A 21,193-nucleotide genomic window follows, 5' to 3' on the forward strand; every position below is an offset into this window, starting at 1 on the left:
CGATCTATCGATACGAATATCGATTCGGACCATTATCTTGTGGTAGCCAAAGTTCGCACTCGTCATAATGTAGCAGCAAAGGTGGGATCTAATGTAACACGAAAACTCGACGTCGAAAAGCTGCAAACACAACAGATAGCAGAAGCCTATTACTCTCAACTTACGCACTTTCTTGAAGAAAGCACTCCTTGTCCCGATAATAATATAGAAACACAATGGTAAATAATTGTCCACTCCCTACAAATTGCAGCAAAAGCTACACTTGGGTATCAAAAACCACCATCAAGAAACCCATGGTACGATCAGGAGTGTCGTAATGCTACGGATGAAAAAACGCAGCATATAGGGCAACCCAGTAGACAGTAGCAAAACGTAATGTGATTGAAATTTATCAACATAAAAGGAGAGAGGAGAAACGTATTTTCAGAAAAATGAAGAAAGAACAAGAAAAACGTGAACGTGAGCAAATCAAGATGTACAGGAGTCAGAATGAAGTCTGGAAATTTTACCAACGCTAAAACTTCAAACCGAAGGTGTTGGCACATCCTCCTGTATTCCACATATTCGTCGAGTATAATGCCGCATTCGACAGCCCTATCCGCTCAGAGATGTTTAAAGCCATGACTGCTTTGGACATTGCTGCAAAATTAATACGGCTATGCAGGATAACTTTTAGTGGGGCAAGATCAGCAATTAAAGTCGGAAAGGACCTCTCGGAGCCCTACAATACCGAACGAGGATTCATTCAAGATGACGGTTTGTCTTGTGACCTGTTTAACAGAAATGGCACTGTACACCAAACAACACATGTTACTCGCCTAAGCCGATGACATCATAATGGGTCCAACATTGCGAGCGGTAACAGCCACCTTTGAACGAATTGAGAAGGAATCTGCCAAAGTGGGACAAAGTGGCAGTAAATGGCGAAAAGACCAAGCTAATGGTATCAACACGCAAAGCGTCCAGTAGACTCGGACCAACTGTGGAACTTAAAAACTACAGCTTCCAGATAGTGAACGACTTTATATATACCTCGGTACAGCCACAAACAAAACTAATAATATCAGTTTTGAAATCCGGAGGAGAATAGTGTTGGCCAACAGCTGCTACTACGGTCTGAGTAAGCAGTTTAAATCAAGGCCACCTCCCGCCAGAATAAACTCACACTGTACGAGACGCTGATATTACCCGTGCTATTGTATTCTGAAGCGTGCATACTTCCGCAAGCAGATGAGGCAGCTCTTGGAGTGTTTGAGAGAAAAATTATACAATCAATAGTAACCTTATTTCACAATTTCTGAATTTCATCCCAAATCCAAATTGTACCAAATTCTACACTCCAGCAGTAATCTGAATTCCAAATTTCAGGATTCCAACTCTATCGGTTCACCTAAATCAAAATTGTATGAAATTAAATACCGTTTAGTACTTTTCGTATACATAAGTACACACTTCCAAAACCAATTCGTGTTTAGTACATTTTAGAACTTTTCGGATACTTATAGTTCGAATATCCAAAAATCTGAATCTGATACTTTCATTCCAAATTTAAGAGTTCTAGCTCCACCGGTTCGCCAAATAAAATAGTACTTTATAGTACGGCTTTTCGAAGCCCAGCCTTATCAGACAACTTCGGATTACGAGAATTTCATTCACCTCAAATTTAAAGATTGTAGCTTCAGCAGTTTCGTCTGGGCGTTGATGGATCATTAAGTCAGTCAATCACTTTACCTTTTCATTAATATAGGGTCTGTTGCAGAACTTTTTTTTTAATTGTAAAGCTAGTAATAGGGGAAAATGTCAAAATCACTCTCAGAGTAAGAACGGAAAACTAGTAAAAATGACAATCTTAGATGACAATACATCAAAAAGTTGCAAAACTTGTAAAATTTGCAGATTCTTGCAGGTTCTGGAGCGGAACTATAGATTTAAGAAATTTAACATAATGTCAGTCGGTATTGCCGACTCAGCCTCAGGCTTTTGCCCTCAGCCTATGGCATATGTAGTATACATTATCCTAATTTTTATACCCTCCACCATAGTATGGAGGGTATATTAATTTTGTCATTCCGTTTGTAACTCATCGAAATATTCATTTCCGACCCTATAAAGTATATATATTCTTGATCAGGGTAAAATTCTAAGGCGATCTAGCCTTGTCCGTCCATCCGTCTGTTGTAATCACGCTATCTTCTGAAGGAATCGAGATAGGGTGCTGAAATTTTGCATAGGCAGGTCAAGTTCTAAGATGGGATATATCGGTCCACGTTTAGCCATAGCTCTCATATAAGGGTACCCGCCAAATTTCGGTATTTTTGCGTTCTTGAGCGCGTTTTTTAGCCGAATTCGCTGAAATTTGGTACATTGGGTTCTTATTGGGTACTAAATGTCCCTACAAAAAATATAAATATAGGTCCACTTTTTCTAGTAGCCCCCATATAACGGTACCTCCTAATTTTCAGTATTTTGGGTGTCTTAATCGTATTTTTCCACTGAGTTGGCTGTAATTTAGTATTTTGAGTTCTTAATAGGTACCAAATCTTTCCACAAACAATTATAAATATAGGTAAATTTTTTCGGGTAGCCACCATATAACGGTACCCCCCAATTTTCGGTATTTTAGGGTTCTTGAGTGCGGTTTTCAACCGAATTCGCTGAAATTTGGTACATTGGGTTCTTATTGGGTACCAAATGTCTCCACTGAAAATTATAAATTTAGGTCCACTTTTTCTGGTAGCCCCCATATAAGGGTACCTCCCAATTTCCAGTTTTTGGGGGGTTTTTACCGGATTTTTTCACCGAATTGGCTGTAATTTATTGGGTAACAAATCTCTCCACAAAAAATTATAAATATAGGTCAATTTTTTTCGGGTAGCCCCCATATAAGGGTACCCACAATTTTCGACATTTTGAGGTTCTTGAGCGGGGTTTTCAACCGAATTCGCTGAAATTTGGTATTTTGTAGTCGTATATGGTAACAAATCTCCCCACCAAAAATTATAACCCCATATAACCCCCTTTTTTATATTAAAATAGTTATCTGATTTGCTCCGTGTGTTGCGGTTGGTCGGTTAGTCGTTACGGGGAATATTCAATTTTTTACCCTACAAAGACTATTTAGCCATCTGTCAGCATTCCGCCTTCTAAAAATATAAAGGTATAAAAAAAACTCAAACATGACGATAATGAAATATATCGGCATTTAGGCATCTCTTCAATATAGTGATACCTCCTGAAGGAAAGAACTGAGATAAACAATTAAAATATTGGGTTCAATATTGGCATATACCGGTCATTAATTAGGCATAGCCCTCATATAATGATATCCCCAAATATTCATTATTTCCTACACTATGTAATCAATATTGGTCCCCCTTTACGCATACCCTTTGTAATCTAAATTACAATAGTTTGAGGATTTTATACTCTACCATGCGTTATCAATATCAGTCCACGTTTTGGATCTTACTGATTTTAGGAAAAATCCCCATTAAAAATTGCAGAAGTTTGTATTTGGTGTACATAATGGTTTACATAAATCGGTTTTGTAGAATTATCGGTATATGTCCACTTTTTGGAATATCCCCTATATTTTCATTGCATGTATCTGTCAGTATAACTATGGTGGAGGGTATCCAAAGTTCGGCCGAACTTAACGCTTTTTCACTTGTTATGTTTTCAAATCGATTGATATTTGATCAACAAATGTTCGAAATGCTTATCCCTTGTGGGAGAGAATGAATACCTTAGAGAAGATTCTTCGATAGGTGTATCCACCCTCGTTAAAATATCTTAATTTTATTATTGAATGCAAAATGTCCGTATATATATATATATATATATATGTTTATATCTACATATATCCTTCGCCTGTTTGTTGTCATAAGCTTCATTCAGAAATATGTTTGACCATTTTCCATATAAAGATTCTTATTTAAGTCCATAAAGCCTACAGTTTTTTCTTTTTGTTTTTTTTTGTAAATGTAACTGATTGTAAAGAAGACTTTACATACCAACAAAAGGGACAATTCTTATACAGAAAAGACCGACAGATAAAAGGAAAATATTTTTGTTGAGGTTATGTTCTTTAGTTTTTAAATCGATTTGGGTTTAAATAACTATTTTTAAATACATTAGAGATAAAAACAAAATAAACATTTAAAACAATAAAAAAATGTAATAGAAAATATTTATTCAATTGAAAGGATTGTTGAATAGTTTTTCTTTTTTTTATTTTTTTAATGGGATTACAGTGGGAGAGGACAGAAAAATCGGGTTTAAGTTTATTTAATGAAACAAACGCACCTAGAATGCGACGGATTTTAGAAACCCAGCAAGCTCGAACGACTATTTTCTGAAAAAAAAACTTCGACTTATGGCTTCGAGTTATGGAATTTACTATAATTTGCCTCCTCACGTCCCAAAAGAAGTTGGACTTATGGAAGTTCGACGGTACATTTAAAATAAATAAAAAGTAGGTATTAGGATTTTTTTATTTTCCACACTCTAAAATCACTTTTTAGCCTTGAATTTTCAAAGTTTTATTTGCTATATCTTTTTAGCAAACAATGTTTCATTATAAACCCTCCCAATTATATTTGAAAATAAATTCAATAAAATATTTTAGTTTTTTTGTCACCTACCATTGGGGTTTTCATTTCCTCCCTTAGTGCCTCGATTTCTTATCACCGATTTGCCACTTTGTTTGCGACTAATTAAATTTCACTTATCAGCTATTTCCAATCAGAAATGTGACATTCATGAGAACATTTTATTTTGCAAAACCACATGGAGAATAATAACAACTAGAACCCGTCAGGTTAGTTGGCATAGCAAGGTGAGTCATACAGTCAGTCAGTTAGTCAGCCAGCTAGTCAGTAGTAAGTGTATGTCGTATAGAACAACAAATTGTGTCAACGAAAGCACTCAACAGAATCGCGTCTCTATTTGCATGTGCGTCTCTCATGTGCCCGGGTAGCTCAGTCGGTAGAGCATTGGACTTTTAATCCAAGGGTCCAGGGTTCAAGTCCCTGCTCGGGCGAGTCGATTTTTTTGTTTTTTTTTCTTATTTGAGAAATGTTTTTTGAATAATTTATTGTTTCTCAATTACTGTCTTCAGCTTGGCACAATATTGTTTCAGACCCCATCAGGTATATATCAAGGAAACATATCTAAGACAACCTAACCATGTCCGTTCATACTAAAAATTGGTCCACTTTTGGGGGGCAGTTCCCATATAACTATAATTTGTATATTATCCATCATAAGTTGGAGTGTATTTTCATTTCGCTTGCAACACCTCCACAATTTCCCCGGAGACCCCATAAGGTATGTATATTCTTGATCTGAACATTTATGCACGATTTATGCATATCTGTCTGTCTGTTAAAATCATGATAGAGGTCGCAATATTTAAGATAGAGCTTTGAAATTTTACAAATACATTATTGCTACACCTACGATGTTTGGTATTGAAAATAGGATATATCGGTCCAGGTTTTGGTAAAGGCGCCATTTAACGGTAACCTCCAATATTTGGTATTTTAGTGATTGTAGACACGTATTTCAAGCGAATTAGCTGTAATATGCTATGTATAGTTTTCATTGTATAGCGAACCTTCCTACTAAAATTTGTTAATATTGACCCAAGTTTCGGAGTAGCCTCCATATAACGGTAACCTTCCATCGTTCGGAATTTCGGGGTTGTTGTGCACGTTTTTCAACCGAATTGACAGTAATTTTTTAATTTTTTGTTATATATATAAACATTATTGGTATTGACCCAAGTTTCGGGGTACCCCAAATATTCCGTATAGCGAACCATCCTACTTAAAATAATTAATATTGACCCAAGTTTCGAAGTTGACTCCATATAACGGTATCCATCAATATTCGTCATTTTTGGAATGGTGAGCACGTTTTTCATCGGAAAAGGTATTAATTTCGTATTTCGAGTTTTCAGTGTATAGCGAACCTAGCCCCCATATAATGGAACCCACCCCCTATTAGGTATTTCGGGGTTGTTGGGTACGATTTTCATCCGAATTGGCTGTGATTTGCCATTTGAATTCTCAATGTTTAGCCATTCTCCCTATTGAAAATTTTCATTATGGACTTAGGTTTCGGAGTAGACCCCATATAACGTTACCCACAAATAATCGGTATTTTACGGATTTTTGACACGTTTTCAACCGAATTGGCTGTTATTTGCCATCTTTGGTTCTCATTGGACATTAAATCTTCCTCCTGAAAAAGATTAATATTGGTCCACTATTTTAGGGTAGCCCCCATTATTGGGTATGTTGGGGGTTTTAGTCACATTTTCCAACAGAATCAGTTGTAAATTGGTATTTGGATTCACATTGGCTATCAGATCCGCCTACAAAAAGTTATCAATATTGGCCCATGTTTCAGGGTAGCGCCCATATAACGGTTACCCCAATATTCGTTATTTTGATGGTTTTTCGGCACATGTTTTTACCTAATTCTTTGTAATTTGTAACTTTGGGTTGTGGTATTGCAGTACATCTTCCCACTAAAAATTATCAATATTGGTACACCTTTTGGGGAAGCTCCCATATAACGCTATATTTCGAAGATCGGTATTTTTGAGAGCATGAGTCCGTATTTCACTGCAACCCTTAAAATTTTTAGATAGCATTGATGACCATCACCATCTAGGTACCTGAGTGCTAGTATCAACATTCATCCCTTCTTTGCAATAAAATTGAGTGTATGTAACAAATATTTGTATAGTCTTTCCTACCTTTAGTAATATTATATTCTGTCATTCATTGCATTCTCCTCTTCTAATTCTCATTTACTTCGTATTTAATCCACGGTATAACATTCATTTCGATCAGTGAGCACTTATCGCTTCTCGGCCTTATGGCTAAGATCAAAGTGTAGTATCTGTTCTTATCAGCTTAACATCTGATAGATCCTCCATCGGAGGACAACAAATGTTAAACTGATTTTTGGAAATAGACGGGATGTTTTTAGGGGCTTGCTCCAATCCTGTCACGGGTTGGCCCGGTATTGCAGTACTGCCGGGATTTCGGCCCACTTCTAATATTACATTTCAATAAAAAGAAATTCGGACCCAATTTACTTAAAAGGGACCAAAATGAGATTTTCGGTCCAATAATGAAAATTTAAATAGAATTCTGCTAAATTATTACCATAAGAATAGACCAAAATATCTAAAAATGGACCAAATTGAAAATTTTATCCGAAATGTCCAAAACGCCAACACTGGTTGTTGAGTATTACTGGCCGAAGTTTTATACCCTCCACCAGGGATGGAAAATTCAGTATAATAGTACTTTTTCAGTACCCAAAAAAGTACCGTAGTACCCCCTTGACTATTTCAGTACCATTCCAATCCTCCATTAAACCATGATATATATATATATTTTGGATTAGAATTTTTTATGGATTTGACCGGCAAAAGTATTGCAGATAAATATACTGATACCCAAAATGAATAGGTTTACGACAGATAACTGTTCAGTTATGATTATTATTACACACATTAAATTAATTTATCAGTTCCAATCCTTTTTAACCGGATATGTTTGTCAGATACTCAATTTGGCGTACTCTGTGCTATCTCCTGAGGTAGGCAAATTGATGACATTCATAGTCGTCGTGATTACTCCAATAGTTTCAAGAGCACTTTGGAACTGAAATTCGTGTTAGTTTGGGGTATATTGACTTTCGAGAAAGAGGTAGTGAACTTAAAATTAGTCGATAGCATACATATTCAAATGCAATCGAAAGAAGCAAGAATTCTCATATTATTACCATCAGAAAGATAGACTAAGTGATGATATTTGAAAATCGATCTTTATGAAACGGAATAATTATTTTTTTATTTTCTTGAAAAAAGTACTATTTTATGAAAAAAGTACTCTTTTGGTACCTTTTCACATTTTTCATTTTCCATCCCTGCCCTCCACCGGAGGAGGTGGACATTCGGAATATTCAAAATCGATCATACCATGGTAAATTGCTACTAGCAGAAAACGAAATCCAAAATATTCAGATCTGACATTGAACATAGCGAAAACGCTCCCTTGAAGGTCCAAGAATGCCAAATCACAGCCATATCGTAATGCGAAAATAAAGTCACTTCGGTTGGAAAATGCTTGTGGGACCATCGAGTACAAAAAATAGACCGATATTTAGAAATTTTCATGGGAAGATTTGGCACCCAAGAATAACTCAGAATATCAAATTTGAACCAATTCTGGCTGATATCCTCCAAATAGCTAAAAAAAGAGACATGAACATATTTTCGAAATTTTAGAGAAAACGATTTGTCACACAATGGGAACCACGAATATTTTATTACAAGCATTTCGGTTGAAAAACGTTTCTAAACTCCTTAAAAGTGCCAAAAAGGGGGTATCCTTATATTGATTATTTTGGGAAGGAAGATTTGACACAAAATGAGAACTCAATATTGAATTAAAGCCAATTTGATTAAAAAAGTTCCCGAAACCTCCCAAGATTTTGAAAAATGGAAGCTAAAGTTATATGGAGGCTACCCGTAATTTGGCCCAATATTAAGAATTGGTTGATATTAGAAATAGGTATATTCTACTAATCCATTTTTGTAACTTGCCAGTTTCCATGTTGATCCTTAATTTACAGAACTGTAATTTGTTTTTACTATAAACCTAATATAATAATACATAATATTATAATAATATAATATTAATATATATTTCCTAATTATCAATTACTTACGAAAAATATATTATTTAAAAAATATATTTTATATATTAAAAAATATATTTTGAAAAAAATTAAAAAAGTTAACTCGCCCGAGCAGGGACTTGAACCCTGGACCCTTGGATTAAAAGTCCAATGCTCTACCGACTGAGCTACCCGGGCACATATCTGTGCGATGACAAATACTGTTGTAGTTCTGTGAGTCTGTTGTGTTCGTACAATTGGTGGTGACTATGAGACATGCTCACCATTCACATTATCAAGCAACGTGTATGAATGTGTGTGTGTTTTTGTTGCCAATGGTGATTCAATGTTGTAAACGTTTATCGTATTTACCACGTGTTTGGTATAAATTGAATGTTTGTTTGATTTCGTTCTGTCGCACCGAACAATGAATGTTTTATTTCCAATGTGAAGAAGACGTAGCAGTGGAAAATAACCAAGTTCCATATTGACGTTTATAAAGCGAAAAGGCTTTCAAACAATTGCTAACTATAAATGACAAATTACATACAGATAATTTGATGGCGTATTTAAGTCCATGTCGTAACTTTATTACATATTATTACAATAAAAGGATGTAAAGACACAAAACATAAATGCAATTTGATTGAAAACAGCCAAATATAGCAACCCAGGCCATGGTTTGCGGAGGTCTTTGGAATTACACAAAGGTTTTATTTTTTGCTTTCTATAAGGTATGTTTATTTTTTTTATCAAAGAGGTTTCGAATTGAGAAAATCGGTTATTCAATTCGCTTGAAATGAAATTTACAAGTGTTGACCCTGTGTGGGAGGTACCAGAAGGCGAAGTCCGACGGATCCCACCTTTGGACTATGTCCAGGCCTGATAATCATAATAGGTTGCACAAAGTTTGGCTAAAATCAAACACTCTTTTCGTCTAATATTGAATTATACCAGAAGGTATAAGTAAAAGTTTAATTCAAATCGCATAGTCGGTTAGACATTTTGTGGGGGAGGTACCAGAAGGAGTGGACCGATATTCCCCATCTACGGACTAGAACTAGGTTTGGAAGTAATTTTACGTGCAAAGTGTGGATGAAATTGGTTACTCCCTTCGAGAGTTATCGTGCGCACACACCGGCCAGACAGGCAGACGGATTCCAAATTGTCTGAAATGAATTTGGTCCAAATAAACATGAGGTTTCAAATTAATTTTTCGATGAGGCACATTTTTGCTGAATCATCAGAGTATCTATATACCTTCAGTAGCCTAGCCTTATGGGTATAAAATTAAACAGATCATCCGCCTAACCTATAATCCTGTACGATGAAATGCGAGAGAATGGGAATGAGCAGTGACACCAATTTGAACCAAAAGATTTATTTGTTCAAGGTAATACCGACTGTCCTGACTGTATTATCAATACCGATTTGGTCAAAACAATTGAGAAAGCTGTGAGAACATTTTCGGATTTAGACTAATCGAGCAATCTACTTGAGGAAATGCAATGTGAATGTTCATCATTTTCATTGAGGAAGGAGTGACACAAATCTAAGGTGTATGGAGAAAACATGCAATATGCTTAAATTACTTTCGCATTCGGTGGATTCTACTGAGAAACTTTGTATACTAAAGTTTATAGGAAACGAGATACACTCATGGAATATTTTGAGAATAAGCAAACAATCACTTTCTAAGTCGTTTTATGTATGTCCGTCCGTCTGTCTGCACATTTTAAATTGTAAACAAAGTACAGGTGACATAATTGAAGCCCCAAATACCCAATGTTTGTCCGATTGCGATGAAATTTTATACAGCAAAGTTTATTACTACAATGAAGCATTAGGTTGATAAAAAAAACAATATTTTTATATGAACTATAGGATTCTATTTAACATGCTTTGGAATGTCCGGTTTTCACAATCCTCCCTGGATAGCAATTTTTATACCCTTTACCACATTGTGGTGTTGTGCATATGTTTGTAACAGGTAAAAGGAAACGGGATAGACCCATGGTCCATTTTGAGAATATGCATTGAACATTTATTTCGCCCAGGGACCCTATTGAAATTGGGAACCCTATTGAAATTGGGAAAAATCGGTTCAGATTTAGATATAGCTCCCATATATATTTTCGTCCGATTTTTACCAAATGGTGCACCAAAGAGTCAAATTTAGGCCGACTGGTATGAAATTTTGCACAACGTACCGAAATTAGGATAGACTAACGTGAGCCAAGTTTTATTAAAATCGGTACAGATTTAGATATAGCTCCCATATATATGTTCGTCCGATTTTTAGCAAATTGTGCACCAAAGAATTAATGGGTGCAATAAATAATGAACTGATGATTGTGAATTAACTGGAGATTATATCTGTGTTGTAGCATCATGAATAGTTTGATTTAAATCGATTTAAAAAATTTCTAAAGGAATCTAAATCTGCCCTAATTACATGTATCCGGTTATTAATCGTACGGTTAAGTCGGTTCACATATTGATACTGATCATATATTTAAAGTAGTCCACTCATGTCAATGGTCCTTCACCTAAAATAAAACCTTGGTTCAACTCTTCTATTAAAACATGTACCGATGAAAGAGATACAGCTTACTCTAGATGGAAGCGTTTTAAAATGCCAGAGCTTTATGAGGTTTTCCGTTCCGCCCGAAGAAGAGTAAATAGCTGCATTAACATCGCAAAATCCAATTATTATCACACAGAATTGAGATCTGCGCTAGACTCAAAAAGTAAATGGAAAGTTGTCAATGGCATTGGTCTAGGAAAATGTATGGCTCAATGAAAAGTTCATTAACGTACCTTCTCTAGACACTGACCCGTCTTTCTATGGATTTAACTCAGGGACACTAAATGATCTAGCTAGTGATGGGAATTTTGAATTTCACGGTGTTTCAAATAAAGAAGTTCTTAAATGCATTAAAGAAGTTACATCTAACGCCATTGGTCCTGACGGAATTGACCCCAAGTTTGTACGAATACTACTCCCTTCTGTACTGCCATATATAACATATCTCTTTAATTCCATACTCACTTCCAGCACATTTCCTAGTCGTTGGAAGCATGCAAAAATCATATTTATACCAAAATCAAATTCGGAATTTCGCCCAATTGCAATTCTGTGCTTCCTTTCAAAAATATTTGAAAAAATCCTGCAGGAACAAATGTCCGAGTATCTTCAAAGAAACTCACTGCTCAGTAATGTTCAATCTGGTTTTCGTGCGGGGCACAGCTGCACCACTGCTCTTATAGAAGTTTCAGAGTCTATAAGGTGCGAGATTGATTGAATAAGATATGTTTTCTTGTTTTGCTTGATCACTCAAAAGCATTTGATACCGTCGACCATCAAAACTTGTGTTTTAAACTTCGTCGTTTTTTTAATTTTTCCACAACTTCTACAAACCTAATTTCGTCCTATCTTTCAAATAGATCTCAGTCAGCTCCCTAACAATATAAGTCAGTGATGAAAAAATTGTCAAAAATGAAAAAATCGAGCTGGTATCCAGCGCCAAAAATCTTGGAATAATTTTCAACAAATCATTAAGCTGGAACAACCATATCACTGCTATCGTAGGACAAACCTACTCAAAATTGTGGGCTCTGTGGCTAACACATTCATACACACCTCCAAATATTCGTTGTCTGCTGGCCAAAACCTTCCAAGTTCCAAGCTTATTGTATGGTTGTGAGCTGTTTGCCAATTTTGATTCCCTCTGTCGTCACAAATTGAATGTCGCATTATACGTGTATGGCCTAAGTAACAGAAAAAATGTCTCACAGTATTCTAAATCCCTGTATGGAGTAAATTTCGACTCACTTCTTAAAATCAAATCTCTACAACTCCTTCATAGAACTATTCTCAAACAAAAACCAACGTACCTGTTCGAAAAAAATTACATTTGCAAGATCACTTAGGGGAAGAAAAATTATACCTTTTCGCCGGAAGAGCCTGGTTTCTGAGAGACAATTTTACATTGGCACGATACGCGATTTGAATGCTCTACTATCTGATTTGCAATGCATTAACAATATAAGTAATTTCAAAAAAACTGCTTGTACAACATTTTTCATAATTGAAAACGTTAGGTTTAAACATACAATTTATTTGATTTACTAATCGTTCTTTTTGTTAACAATTGTAATAGAAACATTTTTTATTTTTTATTGTAGTTCAATCTTTTTTTAAATTATCTCAACTCAATTAATCATATTTATTATTTTCCATAATGTATCCATTCTTACCACTTTTATAATATCTAACATACTTATTATTAAAAATTATGGACATGTGATTATATATATATAATCCTGTACTGCCACTTATAAGACTTTTGTCTTGTTGTACAGGAAAAACATTAATTAACTTAATAAATAAATAAAATGCGAGGTCTGTTAGGATGCATCTCTTGAATATAGCTAAAGTGGTAAAAGTTATCATATAGTCGGCCCCGTCCAACACTACTACTTTACTGGTTTATACTCAACCTGAGTGTGTGTAGTATGGCATTTTAAAAACCTCAATAGTTGGAATTCGTGGTGGAGGGTATTAAAAGTCCGTCTGGACTAATCAAGAGATTGGGGTTTTACGTCAAACTTGAACATATACTGTTGAAAACAACAATAATGATGAATTTTATCCTGTATTTAATTTTCTTTTCAATTATTAAATATACCAACAATTTTTTATGATAACTCTTTAAAACTAGTTTTCAATAGATATTTAAAATACAACTATTTCATATTTAATTGTGACTATAGTCCGTCAGTCAGTCACTTCTTTTGCTGGCTGCACACAACCATCCATCCATCCATACGACCAAAGTACATAAATTATGAGGTAAAGATTTATTTTCATCAAATATACATAATACCAAAATATTTACATAAGTGACTTTAAACATTTACATATGACAGGATGTATTTGTATGTATGTGTATGTGTGTGTTTGATAGTTATTGCATATTTACATACTTCAAGTCGATAGAACATCATTATAATCATCTTGAAAGCCAAGGCATGAATGCCTGCTTATCTGAATTTTTTGTGGTAAAAGAAAAAACGACAACGAGGGCGATGACAAAGAAGGAAAAAAACTCCGAAGAATTACCAAGTACTTGACTTTTTGCCATTCGCCTACTCACTACTACCAATTCTAAAGAAGTCTTAAACTTTTGCCAAGAAGCACGTCAAAGACGAGAAAACTTGTTAAGTATATAGAATAAAAACATATGACAACATTTGGTTGAGGTTCATTTCCATCTAGGATCGGGTGGTTTTTCTGCCAAAGGTGGAAGGTAGGTGATATATTTTCTACTTAATAATAAATATTGGATTCTGGTTGACCACAATTTAATCAGAAAAGTTCAGTTATCAGATAATCATATCAAATTCTAGATTATTCAATATCATTTGTAGTGTCCTTCTCACACATCCTTGCAATCTTACAACCATCCACAGCAACCTTCCAACCAATTGTCTTATAAAAAATTTGTTCAAAGAAAATTACTGCATTTGAAAAAAAATAAAAACCTGAAACGAAGTTCAACTGCAAACACTTAGAACAAAGAACAAGTAGCAAACTAGTAGTCGAAGAAAGAAAGGCCGAACGACCGAGTCCTTGAAAAATATTATTTAAAAAATCCACGCCTATGATGGCTAGTCGTCCTTGAAAAATATTATTTAAAAAATCCACGCCTATGATGGCTAGTCGTCCTTGAAAAATATTATTTAAAAAATCCACGCCTATGATGGCTAGTCGTCCTTGAAAAATATTATTTAAAAAATCCACGCCTATGATGGCTAGTCGTCCTTGAAAAATATTATTTAAAAAATCCACGCCTATGATGGCTAGTCGTCCTTGAAAAATATTATTTAAAAAATCCACGCCTATGATGGCTAGTCGTCCTTGAAAAATATTATTTAAAAAATCCACGCCTATGATGGCTAGTCGTCCTTGAAAAATATTATTTAAAAAATCCACGCCTATGATGGCTAGTCGTCCTTGAAAAATATTATTTAAAAAATCCACGCCTATGATGGCTAGTCGTCCTTGAAAAATATTATTTAAAAAATCCACGCCTATGATGGCTAGTCGTCCTTGAAAAATATTATTTAAAAAATCCACGCCTATGATGGCTAGTCGTCCTTGAAAAATATTATTTAAAAAATCCACGCCTATGATGGCTAGTCCTTGAAAAATATTATTTAAAAAATCCACGCCTATGATGGCTAGTCCTTGAAAAATATTCATTAAAAAATCCACGCCTATGATGGCTAGTCCTCGATCCACGCCGATGGCTAGTCCTTGAAAAATATAGTCCTTGAAAAAAATCCACGCCTATGATGGCTAGTCCTTGAAAAATATTATTTAAAAAATCCACGCCTATGATGGCTAGTCCTTGAAAAATATTATTTAAAAAATCCACGCCTATGATGGCTAGTCCTTGAAAAATATTATTTAAAAAATCCACGCCTATGATGGCTAGTCCTTGAAAAATATTATTTAAAAAATCCACGCCTATGATGGCTAGTCCTTGAAAAATATTATTTAAAAAATCCACGCCTATGATGGCTAGTCCTTGAAAAATATTATTTAAAAAATCCACGCCTATGATGGCTAGTCCTTGAAAAATATTATTTAAAAAATCCACGCCTATGATGGCTAGTCCTTGAAAAATATTATTTAAAAAATCCACGCCTATGATGGCTAGTCCTTGAAAAATATTATTTAAAAAATCCACGCCTATGATGGCTAGTCCTTGAAAAATATTATTTAAAAAATCCACGCCTATGATGGCTAGTCCTTGAAAAATATTATTTAAAAAATCCACGCCTATGATGGCTAGTCCTTGAAAAATATTATTTAAAAAATCCACGCCTATGATGGCTAGTCCTTGAAAAATATTATTTAAAAAATCCACGCCTATGATGGCTAGTCGTCCTTGAAAAATATTATTTAAAATATTATTTCCACGCCTATGATGGCTCGTTCATAAAACCGATATGTTTCTTAACATCGTCAAACAATAAACGCATTAAATTGTACAGTTATATATGGTTCTGGTTCGGTTCGAGAACTTCATATATATACACACACACAAACCCCTACATAATTATGTAGGTGAGGAATGAGTATGTGTTGGGATGTGTGGTCCTTTAAGAAATATATAATTCGGTTCCATGTTTGAGCTCGTGTGAATGATGCTAACTAAAAGGCATTCATGTATGCATTTGAACTATAAAGCAGGCTTCCAACTGTGCAGATATATGCATATGTGAGTGAGTGTGTGTGTGTGAGTGCGTCTACATGTTTGAGATTTGTATTTTGTATATCCTGGCATAAGTAAATGTATTCCTTCAATCAGTACTTCGGCCTCACGTTTCTTCTATCATTCACTCTCGCTCAGCCTGGCAGCCAACGCACTAGACTGGCAGTCAGTCATTCAGTCACTAACCATTCATTTTGCCATACATTCATCCATCCATGCTGTCAAACAAGCACCCAAAGCAAAGGCATCTAACCAGCTAACAAACCAACCAACCATCTATCCTTTCATCCAGCCATCGATCGAACCCCTACTATTCCGTATTCAAGACATGCATCCAAAGCCAAAGCATTCGTTTCGTTTGTTCCTTGGCTGGCTTCGTTCGTTCGTTCATTTATTCATTCATCTTTGTTCCTTTAGTTTTAAAACTTTTGATTTTTCCTTTAAATTCTGCTCAATTGCATCTTATTACCATCGCATACCCATGCCGAACACACATACCCACACACACACACCCACTTATGTAGTGCACAATAAATTCGCATTTTCATTCCCATTCAATTTACTTGGTACAGGAATTCACACTAACACACTTCAATGCAGATAAAATGAGACTGGAATTTGGAAGGATGGAGGGACAGTGGAGCAGGACAATGACGGCTATAAGTGGGGATGTTTTAAATAATATTTTTCAAGGACTAGCCATCATAGGCGTGGATTTTTAAATAACATTTTTCAAGGACTAGCCATCATACTTACTTAGCTGGCTTGTTACAGAATGGTTGTTCCATAAGCCGAGCTTAAAAGATATTTCCAAGCGTGTCTGTCTTGTGCGCATCTCCTCAAATTTGAAAGACCACGTTCCAAGATGTTGTTTTCTACTTGGTCTTTCCATCTAATTCGTGGCCTTGCTCTTCTACGGGAACCATCAATGCCTTTTGAGCTGGGGCATTCTCATTAATTTGTAGAACATGGCCTAGCCATCGTAGTCGCTGCAGCTCAACACTACTGACTATGTCGATGTCCGCGTATAAATTGTAAAGCTCATGGTTCATTCGACGCCGATATTCACCGTCGACGCAGATCGGCCCGTATATCTTTCGGAGAATTTTTCATTCAAACACCCCAAGAGCTGCCTCATGTGCTCGCACAAGTACCCATGCTTCAGATTCATATAACAGCACGGGTAGTATCAGCGTCTTGTATTCTAAACTGCTTACGTAGACCATAGTAACATCTTTTGGCCATCACAATCCTTCTCCGAATTTCAAAACTGATGTCATTTGTTTTATTTATGGCGGTATCAAGGTATATACAATTTTTAACTACCTCGAATCTGTAGTTCTCAAATCCCACAGTTGGTCCGAGTGTACTGGACGTCTTGCGCGATGATACCCTCAGCTTGGTCCTCTCGCCGTTTACTGCCAGACACACTTTGGCAGACTCCTTCTCAATGTGTTCAAAGGTGTCTGTTACCGATCGCAATGTTCGACCCATTATATCGATGTCATCGGCACAGGCGAATAACTTGTGTTGTGTGGGGTACAGAGTGCCATTTCTGTTCACCTTTTCGTCTCGTATGACCTTTTCCAGCAGGACGTTAAAGAGATCACACGACAAACTGCCACCTTGTCTGAATCCTCGTTCGGTATGGAAAGGCTCTGATAGGTCCTTTCCGACTTTAACTGCTGTCCTTGTGCCACTTAAAGTTATCCTGCATAGCCGTATTAATTTTGCAGGAATGCCGAACGTAGACATGGCTTTAAACACCTCTGAACGGATAGGGCTGTCGAATGCGGCTTTATAGTCGACGAATAGGTGGTATGTGTCGATGTGTTTTAAGTGGGTTTTCCAGGATTTTGCGCAGAGTGAAAATCTGGTTAATGATGGATTTGGCAGGTCTGAAGCAGCATTGGTATGGTCCAATAATGTCATTGACCATTGGCTTCAATCATTCTCACAGCACACTGGATAGCACTTTATATGCGATGGGAAGAAGGCTAATTCCTCTATAGTTGGCACATATCATCTTGTCTCCTTGGGCATGCATTCCTCTAGCCAAATTGTACTAATCAGCTGGTGCATGCTCCTGACCAGCATCTGACCACCAGTCTTGAATAGTTCGGCTGGTAACCCATCGGCCCTGCTGCTTTAAGACGAGTGCGAACCTTGGCTTCTACAAGGTAGTGGTCCGAATCTATATTCCCTCCTCGGATCGATCGAACGTCTGATACACTGAATGAATGCATTCCGTCTATCACAACATGATCGTCGGATTATAACAATTCGCTCATCTACTGGAATGAATCTCCTGTTCACCATAAATCCGCAGCCAAATTCATGTCTCGTTTCATGGCAACTATATTACAGTGCGTAATCGTCTGATTTACTTACGTCTGTCCCTTTCCATCGCATTTCCTGTAAGGCAATAATATCGGCCTTGTACTTTTTGAGAACATCCGCCAAAGCGAGAACTGCGCCTCTTCTGTACAACGTGCGCACATTCCAAGTGCAGATTCGCAGATCGTGGTCCTTTCATGGTATTAATTTTTTTCCGAGTGTGGGCAACTAACCCGACGCCTCAACCCATTTCTTTATAAATCTTATGGGTAAACTCGTGGCACATATCAGCTCACTATTTCAACGGGTGATGAAAGTAGCTACCCCAGCTGACACCGCGGGGATGTCAGTGTCCCCTGACTAGCCATCATAGGCGTGGATTTTTTAAATAATATTTTTAAAGGACTCAATAATTTGTTCAGAAAAATATTTATCGATCCACTGTCCTCCTTTGGCCTCTTTGTTTGTGGCCTGGCAGCCGCTCGTTACCCTCTATTTTTGTCTTTCTTGTCAGAAATCGAATATACAGCATCACCATTGAGTTGTGTGTGGAAATTTCTACTCTATTTGTCGTTTACTCCATTTGTGGCTTTTCTCTTTCTTTTGCTATTTGATATAAGTTGGTAGGACAGGGTACACTGGTGTTTGTGGTTGTGTGTGGGTGCAGATATGGCTATGTGTGTTCGTGTGTGTGTTTGGGGGTACAAAACTAATGTCTAATACAAAAGACCGTCATCTATGACTTGATGCGGTTTAAATTCACATACAATTTCGACAAAATAAACTAAACTAGCGAATATAGATTTTGAGATTTCACTCTGAAGTATGAGGATGGGGCGGTGTCAAGATATATATATTGATCATGACAAGGAGTGGAGTTTTAAGGGAATATTTTTTTCTAAAGGAAATTGCCATCAGCTATAGGCGTGGATATTTTAAAAATTATTTTGAAGTGCCTTGCCCTTTTAAGTGTCATGTCATAGGTGAGGATTTTTTAAAAATTATTAGAAAGGCCTTGGAAAGGCGGGGATTTTTTTTAAAATTATTTTGAAAGTCCTTGGCGGGGATTTTTTAAAAAAATATTTTTATATTTTCATTCCACCCTAATATTTACAACTGATGAAGTATGAAACGATTGTCTGGAAGGAGTTTTCTTAATCTCCACACGCGAGTTTACACCATTTCTTATGGCTCTCAGTCCTCCCCTCTTTGTCTGCCAGCCTCTGCCAGTAACATATGGTTGTCTGTATGCGTGTAGTTGCAGCAATAATCTGCGTGAAAGTCCTCACGTAAAAATGAAAACGACAACTTTTGTACATTTCGCTTTTCAAATGGAAGGACAAGAAGATAAATATCTTAAAGATTTTACGCCAGATAGTTTTTCTTTTGTTTTTTCGTTTCTTGGTATTCTTGTTTTTTTTGTTGTCCTGCCATGTCCTCCAACAAGTAACACCAGATGTAATGTGATGGCCAATGTCGGAGTTGTAATGTGTTCCTTGCTTTTTTTGCCAGAACATTTTTGATGGTGTCATTGTAACATTTGGTGCTAACCTAAATGACACCCATTGACATTTTGTGTGCTGCATGCTGAGGATGGTGATGATGATGCCTGGTCGTAGTAGTCGCCGTTTTAGTATTTCTTATATTATTCCGTTTTGCGCTGTCGACCCTTTTTGGCTGGTAATTGACATCAAAAGTCATGGTTCATTACAATTCCAGAAACATCACCAGCTAGATGTAGCTAGCTGGCCAGCTATCTATGTGATGGTAATAATAATCGGATGTGATTGCTGGTTATAGCTACGGTTGTTCTTCCGTTTCTGGAAAGCAATTTCTTTTCAGGGTTCAGAGGTCAAGTGGTGTCATTTCCCAATTTTTTGGGAGGTTACATTTTAATGGACTTAACTGGCAATAATGCATGTTAGAGAAGTAGTACTTAATTTTCGTTAATAGGGACAAAGGATTAGGTGCTTTGCAGACTGTGCTCATAACATACGGAAAACATATGTTATTTGGAGCAAAGGACTTTGGGGGGAAGTTAGGTTATTGAGGGCGGGGAAGTGGTGCTGATTGTCTAACGAAAAATTACTCCCAATTGCGCTAATGCTAATGAAACATTCGAAGGAGAAAGGGGATACTGGAGGACGACACATTTTCAGTTTATCGAATGGGATCACGCACAAGAAATCTTTTCAAGCAATAAAAATATCAAGTTCATGCGGAAGTTCAGCAGAACTTATTAGGATAACATAGTGAGAGACTTCTTGATTAAAATAATTCTAACATATCCTGCAAAGTAGACTGCAATTAAGCGCCGTTGAGGGTGAAACAACCGTGAGCATGTAACCCAAGTACAGATTTGAAAATTGTGCCAGAAATCTCTACTCAACCAGAACCTTCAATGGAACATCTGCATAAAAAAAGATGAATGGCATCAGTGAGATATTCAGATCGCCTAGAAATGACTTCCACAAACGTCTTCGGAAAAACCAGGCAAAACTAAGAATTCACCAAATGCGACACAGGCAAAAAAGCAGAACCAGGGTTATCTTATAAAATTTTGGTTCTAGAAAACCCTCTATTGGAGGGAGAAGACTGCGAGATTGTAGTCCACGAACAGCTGGGAGAATTGAGTCAGGGATCTCTACTCAATCAGAACCTCTGAAGGGATCTCTGGATGAAAAGTGATCCATGGCACCATCAAGCAAGGGTGCGTCCAGATCGTCTAGAAAGTATGACACGGGCGTATCTAGATCGTCCACTGTCAAAAGCTGCAAAACTCCAAAGCATCAAGCAATGTGGCAATCATCGAATGTTCGTACATATCTGAGAAACAAAGAGAATGGGGTCTTCAGAAGCAGCGAGAA

The 21,193-nt window shown here is 36.5% G+C and overlaps 1 protein-coding gene and 3 non-coding genes across 4 annotated transcripts in view; 2 read left to right on the forward strand and 2 right to left on the reverse strand.

Annotated features, from left to right (window-relative positions):
- LOC133335742 (uncharacterized) overlaps window positions 1–21,193 on the reverse strand; it is a 45,238-nt gene that overhangs the window by 12,820 nt on the left and 11,225 nt on the right. The window lies entirely within an intron of this gene.
- Trnak-uuu (transfer RNA lysine (anticodon UUU)) lies at window positions 4,969–5,041 on the forward strand. The gene has a single exon. It is a non-coding gene; the product is annotated as a tRNA-Lys (tRNA).
- Window positions 6,873–7,071, forward strand: LOC133335743 (U2 spliceosomal RNA). Its single transcript, XR_009754532.1, has one exon. It is a non-coding gene; the product is annotated as a U2 spliceosomal RNA (small nuclear RNA).
- Trnak-uuu (transfer RNA lysine (anticodon UUU)) lies at window positions 8,829–8,901 on the reverse strand. The gene has a single exon. It is a non-coding gene; the product is annotated as a tRNA-Lys (tRNA).

Source organism: Musca vetustissima, unplaced genomic scaffold, assembly GCF_032173495.1.
Source record: "Musca vetustissima isolate MV318-11 ecotype Yass unplaced genomic scaffold, APGP_CSIRO_Mvet_v1 utg65134, whole genome shotgun sequence".
Classification (NCBI taxonomy): domain Eukaryota; kingdom Metazoa; phylum Arthropoda; class Insecta; order Diptera; family Muscidae; genus Musca; species Musca vetustissima.